At 42.6% G+C, this 14,971-nt stretch overlaps 1 protein-coding gene across 4 annotated transcripts in view; it reads right to left on the bottom strand.

Moving 5' to 3' along the window:
* The window catches only part of TSPAN4 (tetraspanin 4), a 2,224,117-nt gene that overhangs the window by 750,392 nt on the left and 1,458,754 nt on the right, over positions 1 to 14,971 (bottom strand). The window lies entirely within an intron of this gene.

The following is a 14,971-nucleotide window of genomic DNA, read 5'->3' as shown; positions in this document are numbered from 1 at the left end:
TTTCAAAATATACCAACCAGGTTTTGCGGAAGTGAGCTTTATAGTCAGTAAAAATGGCTATATTGTGCAGACTTCCAGCATCAGTGATTATCAGGAATCAGTGATTTTAAGTAAGTGTTTAGTCAAAGAATGCTTATATTTCCGCAAAGAAAGCAAAGAGATATGCAATAAACAACAAGCTGGGGTCAAGTTAAGTTTTGTTTCAGTAATTTGAGCAATTAAACTGCATATCTGACTCCAAAATGGAATAAGCCATGGACAGTGCCACCAAATGTGGATAAGTGTCCCTTGGGGCAGTCCACATCTCCAGCACAGGTTGGATGACTGTATGAACCATTTTTGAATTTTTACTGGAGTAAAATACCAGCAGGGCCAGGACAAGGGGTGGGCAGGAGGGACAGCTGCCCTGGGCACAAGGGTGTAGAGAATGAACACAGGGCAGAAAACCCCATTCTATTGCATGCATTAAAAGTGGGGAAGGGGCGCAATTCCTCACCCTTGCCCTGGGCGCTAGATGAACCTGTCCCAGTACTACATAGCAGTGCATAAGCAATTTATATGTTGTTTCTTGAGTCTGTGTACGAAAAGAGCATTTATGTGCTAGTATAAATGTCTTACTCCATTGATTCTCATGAATTTTGAATTGTAAAGCGACCTCCCACTTCTCTTGAAAAGAATCTGGAGCCCTTCTCCTTAAACCCATCTGACTTTTTTCTCTTGTTGTAGCCAAGCATACAAAGTAGCCCTTTTATATTCTGAGCCTGACAAATTGTTTCTATTGTCATAAGATACATGGAAAAGTACTACTTCCTCTGGTGACTAGTGAGGTAGCTGTGTATCTGTAAGTATGTCTATAAAGACAGTAATGGTACATCACAATCTTCTTTCAGTAAGGGATACATTTTTCCTAGGCCTGCACTCAGGAAATGCATAGCCAATATAGGCCTGCCCCGTGTCTCTGCTTCAAATAAATGGTTATTGATATCAGGCGGGAAATCAGCATTGTGCTGAAGAAATATTATTCTTCAAGGCAACCCAATGAAATACCTCCAAGGTAACTCCTTGTGTCGCTTCAATGGTTTGCGGTAACAGGACCATGGTATCCATGGGGAGTACTTCAGAGGTATTTGGACAGAAGCAGATTCCAATCCAACAAAGTCTTTAGTTCTACTATGTAAGGTAATGTAATTCTGGCTAGGTGCGTTGTGAGTAATAATTCCTAAAGTCTGGGAGACACATTCTACCTTGGTCTTTGGGTTTAGAAATTAGTTGAAATCTAATCCTCGGTTTTTTATGAGCCCAGATAAATTGAATTTATAGAGATCGTAATTTCATAATAAATCTATGGGGAATGCCAATAGATAAAGCATGCATCACATACAGCAGTCTCTGTAATATCGTAATTTTAATTATCGCTGCTCTCCCAAACTATTGTTCTACATTTTCAGATCTTGTTGAATAGCCTTAAGTAAAAGGTTGGAAGTTGTGTTTATAAAGTACAGATAACTTGGGTGTCAGCCATAAGCCCAAGTATGTCAAAGCTCTACATTTCCACCTATGAGCAGTTTTGTTGTACTAAGTTGAGTCTCAAAGCTTCTGATTTGGTATAGTTAATCTTTATCCACTTCAGCCCCGGAAGAATTTACCCCCTTCCTGACCAGGCCATTTTTTGCGATATGGCACTGCGCTGCTTTAACTGACAATTACGCGGTCGTGCGACGTTGTACCCAAACTTTTTTTGTCCATTTTTTCCCCCACAAAATTTCTTTTGATGGTATTTGAGCACCTCTGCGTTTTTTATTTTTTGCGCTATAAACAAAAAAAGAGCGACAATTTTGGGAAAAAAACACAATATTTTGTACTTTTTGCTATAATAAATATCCCCCCTCCCCCCAAAAAAAAAAAATCCTCAGTTTGGGTCGATATGTATGCTTATATATATTTTTGGTTAAAAAAAAATTAATTAAAAAAATGCAATGTATATTGACTGGTTTGCGCAAAAGTTATAGCGTCTACAAAATAGGGGATAGATTTATGGCATTTTTAGTATTATTTTTTTCTTTTACTTGTAATGGTGGTGATCAGTGATTTTTACCATGACTGCGACATTTCGGCAGACACATCGGATACTTCTGACACTTTTTTAGGACCAGTGAAATTTATACAGTGAGCAGAGCTAAAAATAGCCATTGATTACTGTATAAAATTCATTGGCAGGGAAGGGGTTAACACCATGGAGCGATCAAGGGGTTACCTGTGTTCCCTAGGTGTGTTCTAACTGTGAGGGGGATGGGACTGACTAGGGGAGGAGACCGATCGGTGTTCCTACTTAATAGGAGCACACAATCTGTCTCTACTCCCCTGAGAGAATCGGATTTGTGTGTTTACAACACAGATCCCGGTTCTCACTCTGTCACGAGTGATCGCGGGTGCGCGGCGGTCATCGTGCCCGCCAGGCACGCGCACTGGCTCCGGGGACTCGCTGCGGACACGCCTGATAAACCATCTTAAAGAGCCAACGTACAGCTACGACGGCTCGCGCAGGGGCGCCAACCTGCCACAGTAAAACTGTGGCGGCTGGTCCGGAAGCAGTTGAGTTAGAGACCTAACCATATGTAGTGAAAGCCTGTATTAAATTAGGAATCAACGTATGTACAATAGGTGTGTCAGAAAAAATAATAAATCATCTGCGTATGCTGCAGATTTATACTTCCTGCCATGGTCCATAAAACCATGTATAGGCACATCAGAATTAACCATTCTAGTAAACGGTTACAATGTTAAGATAAACAGTGGTGGTGACATGGGGCACCCCTGCCCAGTGCATTTCTTAACCTCTTCCCGCCCTGCCTATTGTCAAATGACAGCTGGGTGGGAGCACTGTTGTTCTTGGAGGACGTCATATGATGCGCTCTGGCATGATCTGTCACCTGTTGTGTTCACCAGACGCGGCCAATGACAGATCACTGTACTGGCCCGCTGCCGGTACCATGTGACCGCTGTAGCCAATCACAGCAGATCACATGACAGTTGTGCACAATGAAAGGCTTTGTTACATGCCTTTCATTGTGTACTATTGTGATGAGCTCTGTAATTGGTCACAGTCATCACATGGTACAGATAGGGCCAATCACAACCCATCTGTACCTGTCAGATCACCTTGAGGCTAGGTGACAGATGCACACCGTTGGGATCAGGAGTGCACTGCAAGGTGGTGGACCCTATGGCTGACTGCTGCGGATGGGAGTCAGGGTGGTAAGGAAGGCAGGACCGCTGGGACACCAGCACGGATCCCACCGGGGTTAGAGCGTAAGAATCCCTGGGGCGCAGAGTCTAAGAGCCAGCAGGTGTTCACCAGAGCCTCTAGTGGTGAGGATGGACTGGGCTGCAACTGGCTCCAGGTCGCGACTCCCAGGGTCCCCCAGCTCACACCCACAGTAGGAAACAGGAGGATAGGGATAGTAAGAGAATAAGCCAAGGTCGGGGCCACAAGCAGACAAGGACAACAGAGTTTACGCCAAGGTTCAGGGTCACAGGCAAACAGGGATGGTCGGGGACACACCAAAGGCCAGGGTCACGAGCAGGCAGGAATAGTCGAGAACAGGTCAAAGTCGGTAACTGGAATCAGATGTAGGAAACACAGCAAGTACACACGAACTCTAACACACAATGGTTGATCAGCACTGCTGGCTTGCAGTGCACAGGTTAATATAGGGTTCCCTGATAGGGTCTGGGGTGGGGCCATGCTTAGAGGACAGGTTATAAAACCAGCCAGGTGTGAGTGGCTGGCCTCTTAGTCTGAACACATGAGGAGAAGGTAAGCTGACAGAGAAAGATTACTTCATAACCATGACAGTACCATGCGACCAATCACAGCTAATCACAATAGTAAACACTGAACGAGTAGTTGTCATTCAGGAAAAATGATTGCTTATAACTGTAGAAATGAACAGTTATAAGCAATCATAGTGTGTAAAAGAAAAAAAAAATCCTGATCACCTCCTCAGAGTGGTACAGTGTTACCATGGTAATGCTGTATTGCTCTTGTCACTGTATGTTAAAATAATAAATAAATGTAAAAAAAAAAAAAAAAAAGTAATGGAAAATAAAAAAATATGCAATAAAAAAAATGAAAAAAAATGATTAATTTTTACTGTCATCAACCAGTGTCCCTGATCTTACGACTGGTGTGGCAGTGATGACGCTGTACTGCACTGGGGACAGTATGTAAAAAATTGTGAAAAAAATCATTTTTCTAATTTCTTAATTTTCCAAAAAATTGTGGCAAAAAATTACAACTTCAAAAAACTTGCCATGCCTCTTAATACCCTAGACTGTCTACTTTACAAAAAAGGGGTCATTTGGGGGATATTTGAGCTGTTCTGGCATTTTCAGGCCTCGAGAAAATGAGATAGGCCGTCAGTACTGATCGATTTTCAGATATACTGTATATACCATTGTTTGTGGATTCTATAACTTTCCTACAGACGGTGCTTCCTGCAGAGGCGCTTTGCCGGCTGTATAGCCGCGCTGTCCCATTGATTTCAATGGGCAGGAGCGGGGAAGGAGCGGTGAATACACCACTTCTTCCCCGCTCCAAAGATGCTGCTGGCAGGACTTTTTTTCCCGTCCTGCCAGCGCACCGCTCCAGTGTGAAAGCCCTCGGGCTTTCACACTGGAGACAAAGCAGCGGCACTTTCGGGTAGGTTTGCAGGCACTATTATTAGAGCAATAGCGCCTGCAAACCGTCCCAGTGTGAAAGGGCCCTTATTTAAAAAAAAAAAACAGCAGTGATTAAGAATCATAAAAAAATGATAAAAATTTACTATGGGTACAGCGTTGCATGCCGCACAATTGTCTTTCAAATTGTGACAGCACTGATAGCTGAAAATTGGCCTGGGCAGGAATGGGGTAAAAGTGTCCAGTATTGAAACGATTAATGATCACCGCCTCAGACAGTAAACCATTCACTTTAATTTTGGGTCCCTTGTACAAGCATATTGGTTTCAAGTTCTATGCGCCTACAGGTTGCCATAATAAAATCCAATACTACTCGGTCAAAAGGCCTTCTCCGCATCAGTAGACAGTAGAAGGCCCTTGACATTTTGCAAAGATGTGGAATGGATTAGAGCTAGGGTTTTAGTGGCATCATCCTTTGCTTCTCTGACCAGCATGAACCCTGATTGTTCAAGGCCAATTATCTTCGAAAGCAAAGGCAATCATCCCAAATTTTTGCTAGTAATTTCAAATCTAAATTAAGCAAAGATATTGGCCAGTAATTGGCACAATCGGTTAGGCTTCCATTTGACTTTAGAAGAACTGTTAAGCCGCGTACACACGAGCGGAATGTCCAACAGAAAAAGTCAGACGGAAGCTTTTCATCATCTATTCCAATCGTGTGTATGCCTCATCGGACTTTCTTTTTAGAAAATTGTGACGGACTTAGATAGAGAACATGTTCTATATTTTTCCGACTGAACAAATTACTGTCTGTATGCTGTTCCGACGGACCAAAAACGACACATGCTCTGAAGCAAGTATGAGACGGAAGCTATTGGCTACTGGCTATTGAACGTCCTTTTTCTAGTCCCGTTGTAAGTGTTGTATGTCACCGCGTTCTTGACGGTCGGACTTTGGTTTGACCGTGTGTAGGCAAGACCGCTTGAATGGAATTTCGTCGGATTTCGGTCGGAGAAACCTTCAGAGTTTATTCCGACGGCAAAACCAGTCGTGTGTACGCGGCATTATGTGTGCTAATAGGGAAGAGGCTGGAATTTCCTGCGATTCATTTACCAAGTTTAGGCCACTAGAGAGGGCGTCTTAAGTAAATTGGCATAAGTTTTGTAATACTGAGGGGAAAACCCATCTGGGCCTGGGCTTTTGCTAGACTTTAGATCCTTAATTGCTCAGGAGTTCGTCCTTATCTATTCTCTAAGTTACTAATGTCTTTCGTTTTTAAACTAGGTGGTTTACTTAGAGGCTTCGATAATTTGCGCTCTATCCCCTTCTAAACTGGGTGATCTATGGTAAGAGGGTAAATTTATACAGTTTAGAATAAAAGTTATGGAAATGTTATGCGATTTTCTCGTGGTATGTTCAAGTTTTCCTTCACAGTTTCTGATGCAGAAAATGTTAGATGACATTTTAGGGTCTTTAAATGCCCTAGCTAGAAATTTGCCACTCTTATCCCCATGTTCAAAGTAATCCCTCCTTTCCTAAAGAAAAGGACGTGCTTAGCTTTTGATTCTAGCAGCTGCTGTAGTGCTTTATGTGGCTGTTAGAGCTCAGCTGCAGATTGAGCTGTTAGGGAATGTTTCTGTAATGTTTCAAGCCAAGCTATTTTGTCAGTTAGTGAAGAAATCGCATTATTCCAGTCCTGCTTACATTTTGCACCAAGTTTGATCATTTCACTTCACACAACACATTTGTGTGCCTCCAAGACAATCAAAGGTGCTGTATCTTCCCTAATGTTATGAGAGAAGTAAAAAAACAATCTGGTCTGCAATGTGTTTGTGGGCAATCAGGTCCGTTATTAATAAGGCATTAAGTCTCCAGTTGAAGGTCTTGGGTTAGTGCGGTGTTAGGTCCAAAGTCACAGAGATAGGAGCATGATCATGGTTTGGATAATAACAAAAAAGGCTTTTTAAAGGGTAGTCAGGTCCCTTTGTGAAACATATACTGTAGGTAATCAATGCGTGAATAGCCATCATGTGAGATCGAAAAGAAGGTGTAGTTTCTGCCAAATCGATACATTGTGTGCCAGGAGTCTACCACCAGTAATGACTGTAGCAAGATCTTTTTTTTTAAGTATTCTGCACACAACACAGGTTTTCCTAGAAGAAGTATACTGTAATAGGTTCAAGGGGTCATTAAAATCTCCACCCAGAATGAGGCATCCTGAGGAGAACCACTGTAACTCTTGAACAATCAGGCCCCCCAGTTGCTGCATCAGAACAAAAGGGGCCCCTTTATTAATGAGAATGGACCCACCTTTTGTTTTTGACACAGGGCTGGGTACATAATAAGCCATAGTGAAAAAGTTGTTTTTGACCTTAAGAGCATGCTGCGCCTTAAAATTGGTCTCTTAAAAAAAAGCACTTTCTTTAAGAGAGTGCTCCTAATTTCAGCTTGTTACCTGTATAGAAGACACCTGGGAGCAAGAAATCTTGCTGATTGATAGGGGATCAAATACTTATTTCACTCATTAAAATCCAAATCAATTTATAACTTTTTTTTGAAATGTGTTTTCTGGATATTTTTGTTATTCTGTCTCTCACTGTTACAATAAACCTACCATTAAAATTATAGACTGATCATTTCTTTGTCAGTGGGCAAACGTACAAAATTAGCAGGGCATCAAATACTTTTTCCCCTCACTGTATGCCTTCCAAGCTATCCCAGCCCCCACCCCCAGGCTTATTTTCTTTCCTTAACCCCGGAAGGATTGGCCCCTCAATGACCAGGCCATTTTTTTTTGCGATACGGCACTGTGACGCTTTAACTGACAATTGTGCAGTCATGTGACTTGTACCCAAATAAAATGTATGTCCTTTTTTTCCCACAAATAGAGCTTTCTTTTGGTGGTATTTGATCACCTCTGCGTTTTTTTTTTTTTTTTTTTTGCGCTATAAACAAACAAAGAGCTCCAATTTTGAATAAAAATATTTTTTTTTTTTACTTTTTGCTATAATACATATCCAAAAAAATATATTAAAAAAATAATTTATTCATCAGTTTAGGCCGATATATATTCTTCTACATATTTTTGGTAAACAAAATTGCAAAAGGCGTATATTGATTGGTTTGCGCAAAAGTTATCGTGTCTACTAAATAGGGGATAGATTTACGGACTTTTATTTTTCTTTATTGTTTTTACTACTAATGGCGGCGATCTGTGATTTTTTTTTAACGGGACTGCGACATTGCGGCAGACATAGCTGACCCCAAATGACACTTTTTGGGGACCAGTGACATTATTACATTGATCAGTGCTAAAAAAATGCACTGATTAATTTATAAATGTCACTAGCAGGGAAGGGGTTAACACTAGGGGGCAATCAAGTGGGGTTAGGTGTTCCCTAGGGAGGTGTTTCTAACTGTGGGGGCAGTGTACTGACAGGGAGTAGAGAGAGATTGCTGTTCCTGATTACTAAGAACAGCAGATCTATCTCTACTTCCCTGACAGAACAGGGATCTGTCTATTTACATTGACAGATCCCCGTTTTGGCTCTCCGAGTAGCGATCGTGGGTCACCGGTGGACATTGCAGCCGCCGGCCACGTGCCCCCAGAGCTCTTAAAGTGGCCGACGTACACCTACGGCAATTTGCTCAGCCGTGCCAACCTGCCGCAGTATAATGACGGTGGCTGGTCGGCAAGCAGTTAAAGTGAGATTTATTTACAGTGAATGAAAGATAATCACACACCAGTAAACAATAAACATGAGAATGCATGAGAATCCAAACGAAATGACAAAATGCCAAACCAGCAATAAAAACCAAAACTAACAATATACATTATATACACAAATGCAAAACACACAAAGCAGGGGAAAACTGGAGGAGCAGGGAGCAAGGCAGCAGGTTACTGGGTGCAGGGCAGGAACAATGAGCAAGGTCGAGAATGAATGGCAGCAGAGTACAGGGCAGGAGCAGCCAAAACACTGAGATGCTCTGTGTTAGTGGGAGAAGCATTATATGTCCTTCTAGCAGCTGAGACCATTTGAAACTGATTACTGGGGCCTGCTGGCCTCTAAGACACACCTGCTGGTGGACACTGGAACTGCAGGAATCAGCCCAGAGCACCACAGTGCCACCAGCAGGCGAACTTGGTCCTAACACTAGAATTTGCCAGACTATACTGTCATTATCAAAACATAGGGGAGGGGTAAACTTAACCCAGCTGTTGCTCTATTCCCACAAGGCCTCCCAGCTCAGGGTGGTTGATTGGTATTATGATGCCCACAGTAAATTATGGATGCAGTTGGAAAATGATCTCCTCACCACTGAGGTCAGTACCCTACCCTGGACTGACTCAGATCATCGTCCCCCAAAACACCTTATGACCTTCACAGTAAATGCAACGTTACAGATATGGAATAAGTATGTAGTTAAGGGCCTGCTTTCCTCTAGGCCGAGCCCTCTGACTCCATTGTTTGTGATTGCTTCTTTTCCCCGACCGCATAAAGCTCCAACTTCCTCTGCTGGAACCAGCAGGAAAATCCTTTCTTGTGCCATGCCCTTACAGGTCAGAACCTACTTCCCCTTTCGGAGATACTATTGTTGTGTCACTGCCCTTCAGTCATATGGCTGGAATACACAGAATTTAAACATTATTTGGGTGAGCAGTATTCATAGACTCTCTGACATGACCTTCTACTGATTTTGAATTTCTATTATCTCAGTCTTCTAGAACAGAAAACCCACTATCACAGATTTATAGGATCTTGCTGAGCGAGTCATACCCAGACCCACCTCCATTCCTATCTAAATAAAAAACACAAATTACAAGTTTTGTCTGATTATATGGATTGGGACAAAATACTGGCATTTACATACAAGATGTCTACCTCTTCTTATGTGCAAGAGTGAAATTACCATATTTTAGCTAGGTGGTATTGTTGTCCTATGCTTCTGCATAGAATAGATACCTCTATTCCTGACATTTGCTGGTGCTGTTTACAGGGTTCCAGCAATATGACACATACAGTATTTGGGGTACTTGCCCAATACTTCTCCCTTTTGGGATAAAATCTTAATTTGTATGACAAACCAGATGGGAATAATTACCCAAATGAATCCCAGATTATCCATGAAGCCAGGGCCCTATAAACAAATTAAAAAGAGCTTAATTAGGTATTATATTACAGAAGTCTGTTCTGTAATCGCCAGACATTGGCATCAAGCTGAAGCCCCATCTTTGGCTGAATGGGCTTGTGAACTAAACCAGATTGACTGTGAGGAACGTATGATTGCATGGGACGACAACATAACTAAATCCTACAACCCGTATGTGGATGGTGTGGTCCCATTTTAGATATTCCTCTGATTTTGACTACTTTGTCTCCTCAACAACCTCAGGATTCCACAGTCCCAGAAGCTTTCCATTTATACTGGTGGCCATCCTTGTCCTTCCAATTTCATTTTCACCCAACCTCCACCCCCCCCCCTTTTTTTTTTCTTTTCTTCTTCACTTTATTTCCTTTTTCCAGCACCCTTTGCTACACATACCCCTTCCTCTGTGCTATCTTATATCAGATATTAAAAACACATACTCACCACAGACTCATGAAAATATGTCCTTTCATACTTAAACTACATGTATCAGGTCTTTCACCTACTGAGTACCTAATATTTTTGCACTGTTACTATGCTGTTCCTGGGTAAAATTTGGAGACTATGTTGTTGTTATTTTAGATAATGTGCCTGATAAGTCTGCCTTGTGAACAGCATTAATTTCTACCTCTACAACCTGCTGCATGTACTTGGACTAGGTTCCTTTTTTGGCCTATGTGTGTCTTTATAAATTGTTGGCTTAAGGTACCAGTCTGTGATTGTTTCGATTTACCTGTAATATCTTGAAAATGATCATAAAACTTAATTCAACATAAGTATTTATCATTCTACAGTATGTGCACTCAAGTGGAAACGATGGCTTCTTAAGGTGGCTGACCCTGCATAGCCCACAGTGGGCTAAAATAAATATACATTTCCTGGGTGGGGTATAGATGTCAAGTTTGAACACCCTGTCCCAGGACCCGAGGTATAAAAAAGATATGTCAAGCTGTAGATATGTATTATTTTTACTTTTATTGTTAGGAGAGTGTGGTAATGACGCTACTACCCAACGTTGTCCACATAATGTCAGCTCACAATTTGCTGCTCTATATTACCTAAGTAGAGGTGCATACCTTAGGGCCTGTATTGGGTGAGCCAAACACTGCAGAGCAAACTAACAATATGATCAGAAATCTGTCCTACATATACCAAAGCAAAAGCAAAAGCTCAAGTTATAAACAACCGCTTAAGGCAAATGCAGAACCGCATGTATAAGTCTGATATTCATGACTGCTGCATCACAAACACAAAACAAAAAGAAAAGTTCGGACACAGGCAATCATCCAGTCCAACTCAGAAAAAGAGTATGTTATAGATAGGTGTCAGAACTTCAGATATTTATAAACAACTACAAGGAGTTATCCCCTTCTGTAAAGGTTGAACTATGCACCCAAAGATATGGTCCCAGCTCAGGTTTCCTAATCTGCCCATGACGGTTTAGCACGTGAAGAGGGTGTTCCAAACCCCACGCTTCCGTGATGATTATTCCTATTCTTTGGCGCTTCTCAGGTGATGAGAGTGGTGTGTGCGGTGGACTGTGCACTGGAGGTGGCAGCCTAAATTCGTGTTACCACTCCGGCAAATCAATCAGTTGAATTTGTAAAGCCTCAAAAAAATCTTAAGGATCTTCAGGAGTGCGTAGCAAATGTTTCCCCATTACACACGATACTTAGAGCAAAGGAAACCGCCATCTGTATACTATTCCTTTGTTGTGTAAAATTTCCAGCAGATGGCGTAGCTTTTTCCTATTCTTGAGTGTAATCGGGGACAGATTCTGGAAAGGTGTTATGGTGTCACCATCATTAAGCTAATTTTGATCAGAATTTCTTTCCTTAAGGAAAAGTTCTGAAGACAGCATATAATATCTGATCTCTGGGCTCTCAGAGCCCTATGTGCTCACCTGAAATCGATTACAGTGTCAGCTTGTCTTTCAAGAATATTGCTAAAGGTTTACTGTGTGATTTGGTCTGCTGTAATAGATTTCGGAATCCCCCCCACTCTTACATTGCTCCTTCTGTCTCTGTTATATAGGTCCTAAAAATGTCTATTCATCGCAAGAATTATTCAGCACCCTTAACCACAACACCATAAACCACATTGTTAGTGATTGTCGTGGCACAGACCAGCAGAGCAAGATTTAAGTTTTGATCTCCACAATCTACCAGCAGAGTTTATTCTTAATTGTTAGCTTGTAGCATCTGTCACCATCCACCAAATGTATAATTACCATTCATTTGTAGGAGTACTGCTATTATGTTAATATCTGCCACACAGAACCAAATATAACTTTATGGTCCTGTTTTGCCTGCTGAGTGTTTGAGTTCCATGTGCAGTATAACCTATGGCATTTAGTTGATAGAGCAATATAACAAAAGCACTTAGTAATGATTCCAATGACATTTCTTAAGGCACTGCATCAAGCAAAAACATGTTGCTGTGGAATTATTAAAGTAGACCAGCTGCTTAAATACAACAACACTTTAGGTACACGAGCAGTTTGTGTAATATATATATATATATATATATATATATATATATATATATATATATATATATATATATATATTTTCGTGGCCCTATGACCAAGACAAGTGTGGGTAACATAAACACGTGACAAGAGGTGTGGCTTTGGTCGTCTGGTAGTTATGCAAAGAAAAGGTGGCATACCCAAGATAAGTAATGGATGATTGTGGAGAAGAATGTGCTAAGAAGTGCTGTAAAAGGGGGAATGGGAGAGATGGTATCATGCACTGGAACCGATAAAGAGAAAGGGTGAGTGGTCAACTTAAATACCCTCTGGGCTCCTCCCATAAATTTAGGCTACCATACTGGCCTTCTAATTTATGGTCGTGTCCCTATGACCAAGACAAGTTTGGATAACATAAACACCCGACAAGACTTACAACATAAATAGACCTGAGGTGTGGCTTTGGTCGTTTGGTAGGTATGCCAAGAAAAGGGGGCAAAAATAACCAGGTAGGGAAATATCTTTATTGCTTTAAACCTTTTTGAACAAGCTTGGAGAAGGCTAGGGCCACCTCCACTTGAGGGTTTGGAATATATCTGGTTTCTTGATCACATGGTCTGGTATTCCATTCTGAGATGCGGCTGAGGCTGCGCCGATCCAGAAGGAATGTCTAGAATACCGACCGGGGTCAAGGCCTAAGTTGACCAGTAGGACCCTAACATGCTTAATAAACTGGCTGCCTCTCAGGGAATTGACCAGAAAAGGCAGTAGCGGGCTGGAGACTGACTGGCTGGGTAGGTAAGAGAGCAGACAGTCAAGGATCATTACTGGAAACCAGGCGTTGCTGGTTCGAAAGAAGTTTATATCCACTCCGAGCCTTTTTTTTTTTTTTTTTTAGTTTTGGAAACCGTAAGATGGAGGACATAATGGTTCGGGAAGCGAGTCAGGAGGTGTCTGTACAGTATCTGGCTACTGGTGCTAACAGAGGTGAACTCGCTAGGCTGTAGGAAGCCGTAGATGGCCGCCTGGATGACTAGGCTGGGCAGAACCCCAAATGGGGAATGTGTGAGGATTTCTGATATGCCTCTGAAGATAGCACTCGTGATGGGTAAGCGCTTGCCCTTGGTTGGGGGCTGCTGTTTCTAGACACCACGTAAGAGGGCTCTTACTGTATGGGCAGTGAACACAGATGGCTTTCCAGGGTCCTGTAAAGACAGGAAATGCAGAATACCGGCTAGGTACAGCTTGATAGTGTTATGAGCAAGAGCCAGCTGTGTGTGGCAATATGATATAAAGGCTAGGACATGAGTGACATCATCAGCCTTGGTTCCGGGACAGGAGGCTAGGAACTTACGGTAGGTGTTCTAGGCCGTGCGATAAGCCTTTAGTGTGTTGCTAGAAAGCGAGTGGTTGATGAGCTGGATAGTGTTGTAGCTTCAATCCATTGTTAGTTGAGACCAAGGTGGGATAAGAGTGGACGATGGGTCGGCTCCGGGTTCCTGCTGGAAGAATGAGACAAAATTGAAGTGAGACAGTGCATCTGCTGCAGCATTGCATTTGCCGGGGATATGCTCACAGTAAATGTTATATTGTGCTGTAGTGCCGGCGCAGGAAGGACATGATGGGGAGCGACTTGGATCTACCCTTATTGATGATGTCGGCCATAGCCTGGTTGCCTGCGGTGAAGAGCACTGTCTGACCTGTCCACGTGTGGCCCCAGACTTGGGCCGCTGCCACGATGGGGTATAGCTCGAACAATGACTAAGATAGAGCGAAACCAGGAAACAGGACGATTTCTGGAGGCCAGGGTCCGGCGAACCAGTGATGGCCAAAAAATAGCAGCAAAGCCTGTGGAGGCTACAGCATCTTTGACTACCTGTGGCGACTGAGCTGATACTGAGGGAATAAACATCGATATGCCGTTCCAGTTGGTGAGGAACTCATCCCACATAGCTAAGTCTGCTATCGCTGCTGGGTCTAATCTGAGAACTTGGTCGGGGTCCTGTACTGGAGCGAGAAAGACCAAGAGTTGCGAGATGAACGACCTGAGGAATAATTCTCATAGCAAAATTGAGTATCCCTATCAAGGACTGCAGCTGTCTTTTAGTACACCCACCCCTGCAACCGGGTACATATGTGACAGTAACTAACGCCTGGAGAGCACGTCCAATGATGTATGTGAAGTAACGGTATAGTGAAAGGGTGCTGCAGGATGATGTGATAGAGGAACCCATGAACTACGCACCTGACTGATGCTCTAGTAGCGAAATCCTGGTTAGGATCGAAGCTCAGTCGATCAGAAACACCTGGAGTAGGGGTGACATAAGATTTTCTCCTTTTTTTTTTTGGTATGAAAGTGCCACTGGAGATGAGTGGCCGATTAAGTGCCACTAAAAATGAAGTGTGACCGTGTGAGTGCCACTGAGTGTACTTGCAGCAACTGCAAGGGTTTTAGGTATGAGTTGTGCTTGCAGTGATCATGTATGGGATGCGAGCTTGCAGCGATTGCAAGGAAATGTGCTGTGACGTGTGCTAGCAGCAAATGCGAGGAGTTTAAATTAGAGCCACCAGCTTGTGGCAAATACACGGTGTACATACTGTGACATGAACTTGCAGCAATTGCAAGGAGTTTATGCTGAACTGTATATCTTTGCAGCGATTGCAAGGAGT

The sequence above is a fragment of the Aquarana catesbeiana genome, linkage group LG11 (genome assembly GCF_042186555.1).
Source record: "Aquarana catesbeiana isolate 2022-GZ linkage group LG11, ASM4218655v1, whole genome shotgun sequence".
NCBI lineage: Eukaryota > Metazoa > Chordata > Amphibia > Anura > Ranidae > Aquarana > Aquarana catesbeiana.
This window is presented reverse-complemented; position numbering and strand designations above follow the sequence as displayed.